Raw genomic sequence first — 16,799 nt, 5'->3', positions numbered from 1 at the left:
ATCAAATTCACCTATACAAAAGGTGTCACAGACAACACGTTGAAATCGCCGTTTGGAGCCGACACAGTCGGCGGGCTCGCTTGGTACAGTTCATAGCTTCTTTAACGACATCGATTCTGGTCTTGGCCCGGTTTTATCAAGTGTGTCTCAAGACTAAGTGCTTGGTCCTCACCTTTTCTTAATCTACATTAACGACTTGCCACAATGTATACCTTCATCGTCTATTTGCTTATTCGCCGATGACTGTGGTCTATACAAAGAAATCTTACAGGAATCTGATGCCCAGGTTCTGCAGTCTGATCTTAGTAACGTACTAACGTGATGCCAAACCTGGGGCATGGAGTTCAATATTAACAAATGTAAATACATGAGAATAACATGAACCCGTGGATACTACCAGGCATGCACACTTGATAACAATGCGCTAGATTCGGTTCTTTCCTACATATACTTAGGAGTTTTTATCTCATCAGACTTGTCTTGGAAAACACATATTGAGTATATTATCACCAACACTAACCGTACTTTGGGATATGTGAGATGCACCTTTCACCAGGCACCTCAGAATCTCAAATTAGCCTTGTACATGTCCATTGTTCCCCCGAATCTTGAATATGCAGTTTCGGTCTGGGACCCGAGTTGAGCAGTTCTTGTTCAGGCCATTGAAACCATTCAGAACAGGGCTGCCCGCTTCATCTTCGGCAACTGCCAAGGCACAGCCAGTGTAACTTCTATGAAAGATAACTTACAACTTACTAACCTAGCTTTGCGACGAAAAATTTTCCGTCTGTGCCTGTTCGACAAAATATATTATCATAACGATAGCTTGCGGTCTCGCTTTATATTTCCACCTACATACATATCAAATCGCGCTGACCATTGTCAAAAAGTACAGATTCCATCTTGTTCAACCAAATCTCATGCTGACTCCTTTTCCTACCGTACCGCCATCGACTGGAACCACCTCCCCGGTTCACTGACATCAATTTCGCCCATCGCTCAGTTCAAAAGTGTCATTAGTGATTATATAAAATTGTAATCAACATTCTTATTCTGATATGATTGTTATACTTTGTATTCAGCTTTTTCTATTTTGTGTAACCCGTTTACTTCAACGACACTCCCCTCTGTAAGGATAATGCCCTGAGGGTATTTAAATAAATAATAAAATTAATTAATTAATAAAAGTGATCCATTACTAGAACACTGAGATTGGGGATACAACATGTCCGCAGCATTTCTCCCCAATCTCTAGTAATGGATTACAGTAACCACCAGCTCGCCTGCTTCATCGCCGTTTTATCTATGAGTAGAAGCGTCAGCACGTGTGCGAACTCTGCGCCCCAATATTTTCGAGACTCAATCATCCTTCTTTTGTCCTGCATCACTGGGACATCATAATGCACGCGTGCCGCATCATAGTGGACATCACTTCACGATTTCTCACACGCACTTTTTGTTGGAGTGACTTTCTATAGCGATGTCGCTGCCCGGTAATACGTATCATTCCGTCAGTCGATGGCGCCATGAACAAAAAGGGGGCGCGCCATCGACTGGCAAAGCAGGGTGGATGGTCATGTATGGGCATCGTTGTCGGCTGCTCGGTAGCTGCTATCGATCAACGGCGGTGCCGTCCACGCCAACGAGGATGGTCGCCAGATGCCACAAAATTACCGAGGGCGACGAGTAACGATTTATTTCGTTCATGATCACTCAACGACAGCTTGGATGTACGTGGAACACCAGCTGACCATGGATGTTCTATGGATATTCTGTGTTACTTTGAGTTTTGAATCTTTTTTTCATTTTCTTCCTTTCCCTTCTTATCTTCCTCTCTTATATGATGACTAAATGATGAGTGCTGAACAGTTTTTGTTCTTTCTGCAGTGTGGGGTCTCCATCATCGACGTTGGTGAAACCAACTTCATGTTATTTTCATTCACTCATTCACTCATTCACTCTCTCCGTGTTTCGTTTCGTCTCGTCGTCCTGTCGGAATTAGTGACTTACAGAGAGGACAATTAAATAGACAAAATAAAAACACCGTCAGGCCCACGAAGGGAGTAGTCAGAATAAAATCCAAACGGTTATCTGCAGTTCATCATCTGCACCTGATGAAGTATAGATTTTGCACAAAAGCTTTTCATTAAAACTAGGCGTTCCTAGCCTTGTGAATTTTATGAAGAACCACAATGGCTAAGATGGTTGCTCTGACTGACTACCATCTCCGTATATTTCTCTAAATCTCCATCAATCCATCCGCCTTAGAAAGTTATGTGGTATCCACACCGTCTTCGGTTATTTTCACGTCTGTGTTGCCACCACTACTTCGCCTTGAGAGGGCATCAATGGATTCATAGTTGATATCTACAAAATTCAAGATACACTCGCATTCCTTTAATCTTGTGACCACCAATACGGTTCCATAACAGAAACGTTGATTAATAGCCATCGATTAACGCGAGCATTTTCATAAGAGGCTTTAAGCTTAGAGGAGGCGTCCTTCAGGAATGACACAAAGCGTTCGGATTCAGCAAGAGACAACGGGCACTTTAGACGAGAATTGTTCCAAAGGTCCTGTTCCTCGCGCTGCAAATAGAACCTAGACGGAAAACTCGTTTACCTCTATTCGATTCGTCTTTGAAAGAGGGATACACGAAAACGCTATTGAAATGTACACGCGCACGCACGCCATGCGCGGCCTGTGTCGGAAAATCACGTTTTCCTCGTAACGCAAATGGAAGCTGAAACATGCGTCTCGAGATGCTTCACCCAGCCACTATTGTAAATAGGACCACGTTGATGTGTTCTTCGCAGACAATGCAATTCCGCGTCCTCCTGCGCGCGCGATGCACGTGGGAAACGCAAGCAACAAAATGGATCCTTTGCCGGTACGCGCATAGTTTTTGCGACGCTTTATACGAGACAGCGATGGGAATACGAGAACAGTACAGATGTAACAATCCTTATTTAAACTTTGCTATTTCGTAATAACGTCGTGTTTGGTTTATACTTTAAAGCAGGGACATATAACGGGTGTATTTTCGTCTGCTCAAATATTTCCGTTGTCCGTTTGTAATGCCAGCTTTTCGATTTCGTTTCCTTTACCGTTTCCGGCAATGGAATGGCTCTTTACGGAGCTGCGAACGGAAACCCTTACACCTCATTCAGTGCACCTTCTGCCTTACACTCTGAAAACAGAACTTCACCGCGTAGCACTCTCCTAGTCAACTACCATCCCGCATGAGATCGTTCTCTCTGCTGATTTGTTGAAATTGGGACGGATCCGCATTTTTGGGCAGTGATGGGCAGTACTTGAAGTACCAAGTACTCAAGTACTACATTAGGTACATTTCTGAGCACTTATACTTTACTTTGAGTACATTTTGTACTGTACTTAAGTGCGTCTGTCTAGTAGCTATAGGTGGCGTGCATATGACGTCACACCGTAGCTTTACCCGTGGTTTTTCCCTCTTTCTGGTGAACCAGCGCACCCCGCCTATACGCGTGCTTCTTTTGGGCCAATATTTGGGCCAATATTGGGCCGGCGTTGCCAGTATTGGTCCAATATTAGGCCAAGATGTTTTGCTGCTTGGGAAGGATCGCACTACATCTTGGCCAACTATTGGGCCAATATTGGCGATATTCGCCCGATATTGGACCAATATTGGGTCGGCGTTGCCAATATTCGTCCAATATTGCGCCAACATGTTGTGCTGCTTGGGTTAATAGATCGGAATGCTGTTCACGATAGCGGCTTGGAATAAGACACCATAATCCAATCGCGTTATTCCTTTCAACCTTCTGACGACACAATGCTGACATTGGATTACTGTATATTGCATATTTTATCATATCGGTTTCCTATAGAGTGCTTCCGATCTACTTTTGGCACTGTAGTGCGCACTGTTACTGGTGAACTCTTCTCAGATAAAAAATTTCTGATAAAATTCGTTCTGAAGTACCGCAAAAAGTAACATTGGAATAAATTTGACGGATGGCTTCGTAGTTTGCTGCGGCCTATCTATCCCTCACCAGATGGGATATGCAGGGAAGCGCTTCACAGAAAGCAGTAAATATTTAATGGGAAACGTGGCCTATGAAGTCCACATAAAGTCTGGTGTCATTCAAGATACGCTACATCTGCCGTTCTTGCCTATTCCGAGCGATTCATCAGAGTTTCGAAGCCTCAGTGCGGGAACCATACTGCCTGTTTGAAACCATGTTCAATAGCGACGTTCCTCCGGGGACTACATGAATTCTCGAAGCATTGATTGATAAAGATGGCTTCGTGTATCATATATCATTGTCCTGAAACTATCCGAAGAGAATGTCTCGTTTAATATTCGGAAACAGCATCACCCGCTCAAGAGAGCCATCCATTAGGGCCGTTCATGCTTAGTTGACATCCTCGCGTCCTGACTAGAAATGAAGCCGCTGACAAAATGTAATGTGAGATGACATGCTGATGCCGCATCTTAATGTTTCCTTGCAATGCATCGTGTTACAGCGCGCAAAAATGGATTCTGTCGAGCTACGTTTGTGTATTGAGCTTGCGAAATAAGCTTACGTAAATCAGGTCGGGAGCACTTAGATCCTGTTATCTTAGAGACAGCGGTGGCTTCATTATTACTTATGTCGCTGCATCCTGTATCGGTGTCAGCTATCAACAAAGTGCGTCGCTAGCCGTTTACAATACTGCGAAAAACGAACAAAGAGGGTGAAAATGTCAAATATGCGTACACCCTTTTGCAGCAATTTGGATATATGATAGTTGACACAAAAAGGCGTACGCCCCTCCCCTTCTCTCTCTCTTGAATAGAAATAGAAACAGAAAGAAAAAATGGAAACGTCCCGAGCGGCACAATGTACTGAAAGTCGAGTGCAATAGGGGTGGACGAGTAGGATGAAGACCTTGAACAGAGTCTTGAAACTAAGGAACATTGATAAGACACATACCGTCCACCCCTATTGCACTCGACTTTCAGTACATTGTGCTGCTTGGGGTAGGTCGCACTGGTGCGACCAGCTGTTCCAGGACGCTTGACGTATGAAAGCGAATCAGAAGCGATAATCCTATCATTCGTGGCAATGGGTGGCCAACAACGTGCAATGCGACGAAGTTCTGTTCTGAGAGTGTGCCTTAATAGTGTACGACGGTACGATTGTGAATAACGGCTAATTGAAGTAATTATGTTCGTCAATTTACAATGCTTTTGAAGAATTCATGAAGGGACGCTTGTCTTTTTAGCCTATGGCGTTTCTTCCGTCATCCTGTCCAATGTCCTGTTCCGCCGTGTTCGCTCTTACACACTCGAAATTTCACGTACACGATGCAAAAGTAACAAAAGGTGCGAGAAGATTTCACAGCCTCTTATTTCCCCTATTTCTTCTTCTACGTCGTAAACTTCAGCCACTCGTAATGTCTACTGCTCGCACGTACGCTCCCTGAGGAGCAGTCCTAAGGAGTATGTCTTGTAAAACATGTCCAGATCGTGTGTCCTGAGCTGCGGTTAGATGGAACACTTGGTGCGACACTTAATGGAACTATGGTAACTATATGAGACACTATATGAGTCTTGAGGAGGCGCGGATATCCTTCAGCCTCTGTAGGATTCCTCGCGCTTTCTCTCTCTCTCTCTCTTTTTTTTTTTTTTGTGGTACAGCGCTGTGAGGAATTGTTCCTTTTGCGTGAAATTTCTGTTGGCTGGTAGCTTCAGTGATTTCTAACGCATGATGAGAGATTTTACTTCATATTTTCTGCTTACTTCTCGACACCGCTGAGGAGACATTGACAGAACATAGCATTTCCTGCTTTAATAACGTTTTTGACGGCTCACAGAGACGAAAATTCGAATATCTCATTAGGCGCTAGAAAGGTGTATCTATAATCGATGCATCCCACAATGTTTTGTGCACGTTTGCGTCTCCTGCGCATTTTCTGTCAGCTGTGGTTAGCCGGCAGAGCTCTCTAAGACTCCGGTTTCAAGCTACGCGTAAGGTGTGACATAGTCGCAAAGCACACGACAGGGTAGTCGCATAATGACCCTGTTGAGTATGGTTGGCCAAACAAGGACGAACCACACCGTAGCAAACCTTGCCATGTCAAGGCTCGCGCGCGCGCGCCACAGGCAGACACAGACAGGCAGACACAGACAGGCAGACACACAGACAGGCAGATACACAGACAGGCAGATACACAGACAGGCAGATACACAGACAGGCAGATACACAGACAGGCAGATACACAGACAGGCAGATACACAGAGAGGCAGATACACAGACAGGCAGATACACAGACAGGCAGATACACAGACAGGCAGATACACAGACAGGCAGATACACAGACAGGCAGATACACAGACAGACAGATACACAGACAGACAGATACACAGACAGACAGATACACAGACAGACAGATACACAGACAGACAGATACACAGACAGAAAGAACAGTCGATGATGAGATGGGGCTGATGCCGGCCAGCAGGCTGGGCGCTGCCCAAGTGCCATTTGCAGATAGTGAGACACTACTGCCTGTTTATGGACTATACCCTGACTACCAGCAGGAGCGCGAGATCTTGCAGCACGGAATGCATGCAATCGACCACTGCCCCTTTACCATAGGCAAGGTGCTGGGTCCATGGTCCAGTAGACTTTCATATGCACCAAGATCTCCGTTACCTTTGGGATTTCCTGTCATCAACAGGATATATCAAGGCAGCGTAGCACAGAAAGTGGACATTCTGTACTATAATGAGGATACCGACCAATATACGTCGCGCGCACTGTCTTGTATCATGACGCGACTCCACGACTACTGCTGAGCACGAATTACATTGCTTGTGATAAAACATATAAAAAGCAAGCGAACTACACTCTAAGAAAAAAACGGGGGCGGATATGTTTAATAGAGTGAAAGAAAAAACGGAAATGTCAGCCAGGCTATTGCCAGCTTGCTATTCCGAAAAAGAAACCGAAAAATAAACAAAGAGAAAGAAAAGGAAAGAAAGTGAAAAACTGAAAGAAAAAAGGGTGTGACAAGTTGGTAACTTCTATAAGTTACCACTACGCTCTTAAAAATGATAGTGGTGGTGATGGTGAAAGGACTCTTAAAAATGAACTTCACTGCAATGCACGCTCCTAGCCAACCATCATCTCGAATGATTTTCTGATGGGGATTTTGGGAGGGGGACGGGAGGCGTACGCCTCCCGTTTTAAACAAATCAGGGCAGATAACGATATCATTCGAGATGATGGTTGGCTAGGAGCGTGCTATGCGGTGCAGCTCATTTCTAAGGGTGTAGGCCAACATAGCGTCTGATAAAGGGTGTAAAAGGGTGTTAAAATCAATTATCATGTATTCAAATTGCTACAAAAAGGCGTACGCCCCACCTCACTCACCGAATCAGAAGCGGCATCCCTATCATTCACGGCAATGGTCGGTCGACAACGTGCTACGCGATGAAGTTATGTTTAGAAAGTGAGGTGGCAAGTAGAACTTTGCAAACTTTTAGGCACAACATATGCGACAAATTATTGCTTCCTAAAAGGTGTAACTGCTCCACCCTTTTTTCCAAGAATGTATAGTGGCATATATCATGATGGAAACTTCCTAGACTCGGGGGCTTTCGCCATGGTAACATTGCTTTGCATTCTACTCGCACAAAGTAAAGGAAGGCAACAAGGACACTTGCCAGCTAACGAGTCCTGAGCGTAGAAGTTTCCCAGGTAGTAAGTCATGTACACGGATAACACCACGAAGGTACAGAGGAGCAGAAGGAGGTCCCGCACTGATAAGCATCGTCTGCAACACCACTTTGGCTGGTGACATGGGTGGCTGGTTGTCTGAAAGGCAATATAAGGCGAGATAAGCACCGTGCAGAAGATTATGCAACACGTGCAAGGTAAAATGTTGATGTTGTTGATGAAGAAAAAATACTAGGGAGAGGTTGAATTCGTCATACGACAAATTCGGCCACTCCCATAAACAGACCTCTCCTCCCCCTAAGGTGAAAAACATATAAAAGAGAACCCCCATCACCCCAAGGTAATACTAAAACTACCTTAGGTGATAGTAATTCGATTTTACAGGTCAGCCGTTTTAATATGAGAACGAATTGTGTTTTGTTGACCTGAGACACGTCATTGTTTTCCCAGGTGGTCACGCATCAACGACACATTACATAATATTGTAAGTGAGCAGGAGGATACGGACGAAGGTACAATACACGCGGGGGATCAAACTTGCCACTGACATCTAGTACGAAAGAAGGCAAAAACGAAACATTAATGAGTCATACCAAAACCGTCACTCTTCTTTGGAAAGCACCACAGACGGGTGACTGATACATTCCTTCCCAACCCATTATATCTTAAAGATTTACACGATTTTCCTGCCATGTGCTTCTTTGTATCGCCCTAGGATCTCCGCATCTTAAAAAGGATTGCGCACCTGCCTTCCTCCAAGTGTCCTTTTAGAGGCTATAGACCGCTCACTATTTACAAACAAATCACATCCAACATCACATACAACAGCGCCGCCAACTTGGTAGACAGGAACTACTATCGTACAGAATCACAAATTGCCAAGAACGCGACATTAAAATATACCATTTGATATTCTAAGTATTCTATATAATTTCTTACATATTACTAGTTGTATGGCCTTGCTCTGCTCCAGTCTACCGGTAGCTCTGTCCTTTCGGCAGCTCCTTCTAAAGATGGCTACCAGGCTCTTCCATGCATGTTCAAGAGAAGTCTCTCGGAGTAGACGTGGTGTTTCTTTACAAAGCAAGTGCGAACAAACCACATCCCGCACAGGATTACGACATTCGAGACAATGCAACCAAGCCTTGGGTGGAGCCAATTCTTTTCTTTCCGCGGTGGACTGGGAACACGAAGAGCACGCTGGTGAAGACACCATGAAGCGACGGCGTGAAGGCTTAGTGAAACGACGATGTTCTCTGCCCGCGTCGTTTCGGTTTCACTGTGTCTGCCAACGTCATTATTACGTCACGGTGACGTCTCTTAGGTAGAGGTCTATTGGACTGAGCTATTCAAGCATATATTTCATTCTCGCGAAGATGATTGTTGAACCGTCCCGTCTGCCCAATGAATACACCGCGGCATGTCGTATAGGAATCTTGTATATCATATTTTTCTTACAATCTACGTGTTGATGTCCATGTTTCGCCTCGCAACCATTTGCTTTGCTCTTTCTTTTTAGAGCGACAGCTGTTAAACCGATACAACTTGCAGACTATAGTCGATCGTTTCGTTTCCTTTATATTTACTATCTACGTACAGATAAAAACAATTACATTGGGATGTGCTTTGGAACGAGCTGCCAGGCAGCCGCACTGAATGCACGAGTAGTTGCCGCGATTACCACCACGCCTCGTCCCACCTTCTCCCTTCTGCCCCGTTTGCGGTCCGTCTCCCAGGGCAACCCACGGCTGTCTCTGTTGTCCCCTGCCCCATAGCACCCATGACTGGTTTCAGTGACCTAGCGGCATTTATCTCGCATGAAGATATCGGGCAGGAGGATGGATGGATAAATATTTAAAGAAAAATACGGAGATCGTAGATCCACAAATGCGGAGAAAAATAACAAATGTGCTAAATGGCGTTGAAATTCAAACAGCATATTTTCATTCAGTGGTTGTAGCATTACCTACTTAGATAAGATTAGATTAGACCGATTAGATGTATGCATGGATTTTATTTCCAGAATACATGGATCGGTTTCGGTGCATATTTCTACCAGTCAAACATGTGTGTTTAGGAACATCACTTTTTCTAGAGGTATTTATTGGTAAACGTCGTCTGTCTGCATGTGCTCTCTTTCAAATTATTTGGCTGACGTTACAAGGCAAAGCATCCATTTACGCGGAGTATCTTCAAGTTGTTATGTTTCAGTGACTGAGTAAATTGTTGTCGTAGTTTCTGTGGTTGCTTCTGTTGTTGGGCTTCCAACTTCTTTCCGGTGTCATTCGCATAACGAACTTGGCCTTCGACTTGAACTCACAAATGTGGATGCGGCTACAATTCATTCTGCTTGTTACTGTCATTGCTATATCGTGTCGTATCGCATCGTACCGTACCGTTTGAATACCATTTGCTACACCCAAGCACGAAAACACGTTACGATGAGCTAGAGAAAGATACAAATGAGGCTGTACTCATTCGTTCAACGGCATCCCCCAGCATGTGGTTGAGTATAGCAGACATGGTCAGGTGACAACGAACATTTGTCGTGAAGAAAGTGAAGACTTTGTGTTTTCAACTATAGGTCATGTAGGATTGCATCGTAAGTAAAATAACATCAAAATTGTCCTCCGTTCCCCACGATCAATTTTCAGGTGGGAGCCGCAATTGTTTTCTTTCTTTCTTTCTTCCGCCATGGTATCTCCAGGAATCTAGATAAACCACTTTGGGGAAAATGTCGACGGGACATCCGCTCACATCCTGCGGCTAATCTTTTTCATTGTCTTTTTCTTCTTCTACTTCTATGATAGCAGTCACGACGGCAAAGAAATTAATAGAGGGCTGGCGACCCAAGCGTTTGTATAAATTGCGCTGCAGGGCAGAAAAGATTGGCTTCTCGGATGGAAGAACAAAGCTAACGAGAAATTACACCGGAGAGGGAAATTCCTTCTTTCTTCACGGTTTGCCAGGTAAAAACGTCATGGCACGTCGGACGCGATTGAAAAAGTTGACATTGTTCTCAGATATGTCTGCAGCTCAAGTGGAGGGTGAGCCGCGTGTTTGTGTATCGCTTTTTCTTTCACGCTTCACGGTATGAACCGAAGATGTGGCGTTATTTGTTTGTTTGATTTATATTGAATCATGAATGTTCGTCGTCCTGACCTCTTGAGCTGGATTCACACATGCGTTTCCTGAGGCGTTTCCAGCCACGTCGAGAAGGTGGTGGAGGGGGCCACCGCGCATGGGACGATGCGGCGCCGCCTCCAGAAACGCTTGTGTGAATCCTGCTTTACATTCATTAGCTTTCACATGGAACGTATTCAGCATGAAGAGTTGTCGAACGATGTTTAAACCCGATTGATTGATTGCTTGCTTGATTGATTATGAAACATAAACGCCCTTGGTGAAAAACTCCTGTAATGATGATGCCAATGAAGAGGAGGAGGATGGTGATCATGATGATGATTAGTGGTGGTGGTGGTTCCGACAGAAAACATTTGCACGCACACTGAGGTGTCACAGAACGCGCAAATACCTGAAATACCTTATTATCTCGCTGATTCAGTAACGTTAGTGCACTAACGTTACGGAGCTCGTCTCCGCTTTCGTGAGATATCTTTTCCCAGACCTTCGGGTTGCTTATGGGCACCTCATCAAAAATAAATTATTATTATTATTATTATCATCATCATCTTTCGGACTAGCGGGCTTGATCCAGTATCTCCATCATTCATATGTGTCTGGAGCATTGGCATTGACTTGGAAAGGTGGAATCTATACTCCACCATAACAACCACGCAGTAATGCGGCAACGAAGAAAAGTTATGCCCACCCTGCTCATCATGTCCAATCTGTCCAGTCGCGTACCAGTCATGCCCATTATGAACACGCATTGCCCTATTTAAATTCCATGAAGTCATGATGGACTTTTTCTTTTCTTTTATTATTATTATTATTATTTTTTAAAGAGCAGCGTTTTCATGGAAGCCTTATCTCTGCAAGAGGTCAAAGGTGTGTGGCGCGCAGCGACCTGCTCTTTTCCTTGGCCGTTCTTGGCACTTTAGTAATGCGAGAAGCTCCATATTTGTGCTTTGTTTGCTCTACGTGGGGAAGGGGTGGGGGAGAAGGATTGAAGTCAACGAGCTAACAAGTGAAACAATTACGTAGTGTCCAGGAAAATTAAGTCACGGTAATCTCCTGCTAATGGGCCGCACATCTTCAGCGGTCCAGCCGTTGAACAGCGGTCGTTGCATTATTACGACAGTGCTTCGACTGATTAAAGAAATAAAACGTGAACTGTCGGACGTGCGCTAACCGTCAAATGCTCGTAGTTTAAATGCATTACTGCCCTCGGTGAGCTGCACTAGCGAACACAAAAAGAATCCCATACACAAACAGGCCCATTTATTCTTCCTGCCGGTATCGCGAGGTTTCCATAGATATATTCGTGCGATATATCCAACGTGTAGCTGCGCCGTACAGAAACACACTCCGTCGCCAATGCATAAATGCATGCAGTTGTCAGAAGAATATGATTAAGCCTAACGGAACGGCCCGAGCCTCGCGTCGCTTATTATGCCTCGCAAATTGAATATTAATGTTTTCACGTATAACCCCGCGAGACACTGCATCGCGAATGAATATATATATATATATATTCCCGCGGGTTGGATTATGCAGTACCCGACAGAATTCGTACAGGTGACTCTGAGGGCGTTTGTGTTGACTTCGAAAGAACGTTTCAAAACTAGCGGTATACTGGGGGCTCTTTTGGCGCGGCCCGTGAGCATGCCGCACGGATGCAGGTGTAGAGCGGGTTAAGAGATTATGCGCGAAGCGTGTGTTTGACAAACAGGAATAAAAAAAAAGCCACTAAAGGCGGATAATTTTAATTCCTAATGGGATGGAAACGTGTCATCAAGCGTAAGCCGCGCGTTGGGATTCCGTAAGTGTGCACTCTTAAAAATGAACTTCACCTAATAGCACGCTCCTAGCCAGTCATAATCTCGAATGATATCGTAATCTGCCCTGATTTGTTGGACATGGGAGGCGTACGCCCTCTTTGTGCTGTTGTGTTTTATGCTGTTCATAACTGTCACAGAAAAGGGGTACGCCTCCCGTTTGCAACAAATCAGGGCAGATAACGATATCATTTGAGATGATGGTTGGCTAGGAGCGTGCTATGCGGTGAAGTTCATTTTTAAGAGCGTACACTCTTAAAAATGAACCATCACTCCGAATGACAACGTTCTCGCCTCTGATTTGTTGAAAACGGGAGGAGGAGTCTATTTTGTGTCCATTATGCACGGCACAAAATAGGCTCCTCCTCACGTTTTCAACAAATCTGGGGCGAGAACGTTGTCATTCGGGGTGATGGTTGGCTAGGAGAGTGCTATGTGGTGAAGTTCATTTTTAAGAGTGTAGGTACAATGGACCATTTTCTTGAGATGTGGCGCCCTCTCGAATGTCGTGTGCTAGTGGCTGAAAGCAAATGCACGCGAGGAGGCTCCGCAGTTTCGTTTTCGTTCAAGCGTCCTGAGACTGTTCGCTTTTTGAGCTTTTTGATGAGTATCCATCTTAGATTTTGAGCCCAGTTTCTACTGCTTCTGTGTATACGAAGTTTGAGTGTCCGTTTGATGTATGCACCCTGGAGCCCGCCGTGCCGTTCCATGCATGACCAAAGAGCATTGCGCCACTGGTTTGAAGAAGATGCTTGCGCTTCTTCAGCGTATGAGAACGCCAAAACTCACGTGCGTCGCGTATATATACATTGTCTTGAAATAAAAGAAAATACAAATCGAAATTACGAAAGGGTTGTACGCTACCAACGCTTTTTTTTTTTCGTTTCTTTTTTAAATCTTGGTACACGTGGTAGTTGAGACACCATGTGTTAATTAAGGCGAGGGTCCACCTTTTCCGGTGCAATTTCGAAGAAAAGATCATCATCTAGAGTGACGATCGGGAAGTTCTTGCTATTTCTGGCGTCTATTTACCTAAGCAGCATTCTTGGATTGTTTTGAAATCTGTTTTCAAACTGCTTTCAACCTCGTGACGCGGCATCGTCGTCCACGACAGCCTATATGTACACAGTCGCATTTTTAACGTTGTTAACAATGTTTTCATCTCTCATCTTGCTGCATGCACAGTCAGGTGTGTGTTGGCGCAACCGGAATCTGCGGCGAGGGAGGTTTATACCAACCCCCTCCTTCCTAGCTTTGACAACAGAACCTAGATTGCGAAAGCCTTTTAGATTGAGAAAGCCTGCGCTTTATTTCCAAGTGTTCCCATTTAGTACGCGTTGACGTTCAATCACAGCTCGCAGACGATGGTGGTTCGTCTGCATGGCGACGACCGCTGAAAGCACGTTCGTGATTGGCTACGACAGTTGAAAACACGATCCTCATTGGCTGACCCTTAATTGTTACGACACGTCGACGAGCAGGCTTTCTCTATCTAGGTGGTGTTGGCTTGGAGGTCTGGCTGCGCCTCTGATCACACGATATGCCTTAAGCCCTATCACGACCAATATGCATGCACCTTCCTCCACCGCACTGACCCGAAGATGGCCTTCAAAGTGTCGCTACGGCTGTCTCGAAAGGAAGAGTCAGCTCTCCGTCGTCTTCGCCTGAATGTTGCCCGTACTCCATCGTTCCTGTTCAAGATCAAGCAGCGTCCCTCTTCGGCGTGCCCCTCCTGCTCCACCGACGCAGACACACATCATTTACTCTTGACCTGTCCAAGATATGCCGCTCCTCGGACTGCACTCACGCACCGCCTATCTGCCCTGGGGCACAGAGACCTCTCCTTGGCCACCCTACTGGGCCCTGTAGGGCAGAAGCAATGAGCTGTTACCAGAGCGCTATTATGCTTCCTGGGTGACTCTGGGCTCCTAGACTGCCTCTGAGCGATCGTGCACTCAAGCCCCCCTGCTGCCCATGTGCCGCTTGCGTCCTTTTCCTTTTCTGTTCTTTTTCCCTTTCTTTTCTCTTTTCTTTTTCCTTTTCTTCTTTCTTTTCTTCTTTTTTACAAGGAATAGCAAGTCGACTTCTGTCTGGCTGACCTTTCCTTTTTGCCTGCCTTTTTTTTTTTCGTAATAAACATATCCCCCCCTCCCTCCCAATATGCATTGAATGCACCGAGAGCGCTGTGTGCTCTGTTCATGAGTTCCGCGACCGTAACAGGGATTGAAGTTCACTGACTGCGCGTAGGCTTCGCAGGACACGCACAGCTTTTGAGCGATGCCCGGACGCATTATCGGTAAGAAGCCGCTGTGACTGCGTTGAGCACCAGTGTTAACACGGCGGCGGCACAAACTTAACGGCGCTGATGGAAAACCGATGATGGACGAGGAAAATAAGCGTATGGGGTATGCGCGATATAGTGGACCTTAATTTTTGTGGAGCATTAACGAGGAGTGCGTGTTAACGAGCTCCGAAAAATTTCGGTTCCAGACTGGCTCTTTCACGTTCTTTCCGTTGCTTGCAAGTCTGTGCAAATGGCGTTTTTTGTTGTCTGGATTTTGTAGCAAAAATGAGGCATTTCTTGCCCCCTGTTGGCAGTGAAATTACATTAGGAATTTTTTGCTATTTTATTTTATTGTTTTATTCATAATCCTGCATCACCATAAGGCATTACACTAGGAGGGAAGTCAGTTATCATAAGGCGCAATTAAAAAAAACTGATAACACGACATGTACTCAACATTATTCAGCATCACTCCTGCACTGTTGTTTATAAAATTAAGTCAACGCTAGGCTGCTCAACTATAGAGCTAGACAAGCAGTTCCGCTACTTTACCGTCCAGGGGAAACAAGAAAATTTAAAAACATCTGTCCTCGTATTATATTCACATATCTTTTGAGCATGATCAATCATAGTCGACCTGTATGTTGGTGTTTGCAAATACTTCGAAGGGGTCAAAACGATTTCGTCGTGATAAATACTGTACAAAAATTTTAGGCGAAGGCTTATTCTACGTGTTGACTGTAAAGGCCATTGCAGCATGGTTTTCATTGACTTTATTGGACTCCATTGACTTCATTCATTTCATTTCATTTGACTTTATTGACATATTGGACAACGACAGAAAACTAGCTGTAAAATAGTACCTCGTAAAACATTACTCCTGCCTCTACCGAAAATAAATATAGAAGTTATCCTAAAGCTCTAGGGCCATATGGTATTGTGCGACACCTGGGGTATACCATTAGATCTCAGGTAACCTCAAGGTCTAGGGTATAACCGTAAGGTCCAGGGCAACCCCACGGTCTGGGGTAACACCATGGGCGCCGTCACGGCGGGGGGGGGGGGGAGGGGGAGGGCAAGGGGGACGTTGCCCCCCCTCCTCTGGCTTCCGAAAACGTTGGGTTTCTGAGCCAAGACAATGTAGTTTAGGGCGCAAAAATTCTGCCAGTATGCCAAACATATTGCCCTGCCCCCCACCCCCATTAAAAAAATCGTGGCGGCGCTTATGGGTAACCCCAAAGTCTGAGGTAGCCCTTAGATGAAGTCGCAAAAAAGCACACAAAACAGTAAATAGCAGCAAGAAATAACTTTATTCGACAATTATATATACCATTAACAGCGTATTCATTCATTTTTTACCTTTGTTTTTTTGTTCAGGGTTTGTTCAGGGCAAGCCGGCGTGCTACATGGCTGACCTTTCCCTTTTGATCTTTCTTCTTCCTTTTTTTTTTCTGTCAATAAATTCCACCCCCTCCACCCCCTATTCATCAACACACGATGCTGCAATGTACATGGCGTCCAACTCACGAAACACGTATTCGCGAACCACTAGCAGTGATGGCAAGACACTGCATTAAGCACTCGGTGACCTGTTCCTCTGGGCTTCGTGCACTTGCTTCCTTGTCCATAGTGTCTTTCTTGCATAAAATGCCGTCTAATATCAGCGTGGCGCCAATGAGTTATCACCGTCACCTAGAAGCATTTTCTTGAATCATTCATGATGGTGCATTGTGCTTCGTAAGAGCTTACTCTGCAAGAAATGTCATGCAGAAAAGACCACAGATACAGCAGCATGCCCGTGCGGAGTAGGCGTCAAAATATACAGCATACCATTTCCACAAGAC

At 45.0% G+C, this 16,799-nt stretch overlaps 2 long non-coding RNA genes across 2 annotated transcripts in view; one reads left to right on the top strand and one right to left on the bottom strand.

Moving 5' to 3' along the window:
- The window catches only part of LOC135400748 (uncharacterized), a 153,606-nt gene that overhangs the window by 34,417 nt on the left and 102,390 nt on the right, over positions 1-16,799 (top strand). The window lies entirely within an intron of this gene.
- The window catches only part of LOC135400749 (uncharacterized), an 84,709-nt gene continuing 75,623 nt past the window's right edge, over positions 7,714-16,799 (bottom strand). Inside the window, exon 3 of the long non-coding RNA XR_010424640.1 lies at positions 7,714-7,848. This is a non-coding gene — a long non-coding RNA (uncharacterized LOC135400749). The remainder of the gene's footprint in view (positions 7,849-16,799) is intronic.

This window comes from Ornithodoros turicata, chromosome 7 (assembly GCF_037126465.1).
Source record: "Ornithodoros turicata isolate Travis chromosome 7, ASM3712646v1, whole genome shotgun sequence".
In the NCBI taxonomy this organism is placed as follows: Eukaryota; Metazoa; Arthropoda; class Arachnida; order Ixodida; family Argasidae; genus Ornithodoros; species Ornithodoros turicata.
The sequence above is the reverse complement of the archived record's forward strand: the minus strand, read 5'-3'. Positions and strand labels throughout refer to the sequence as shown.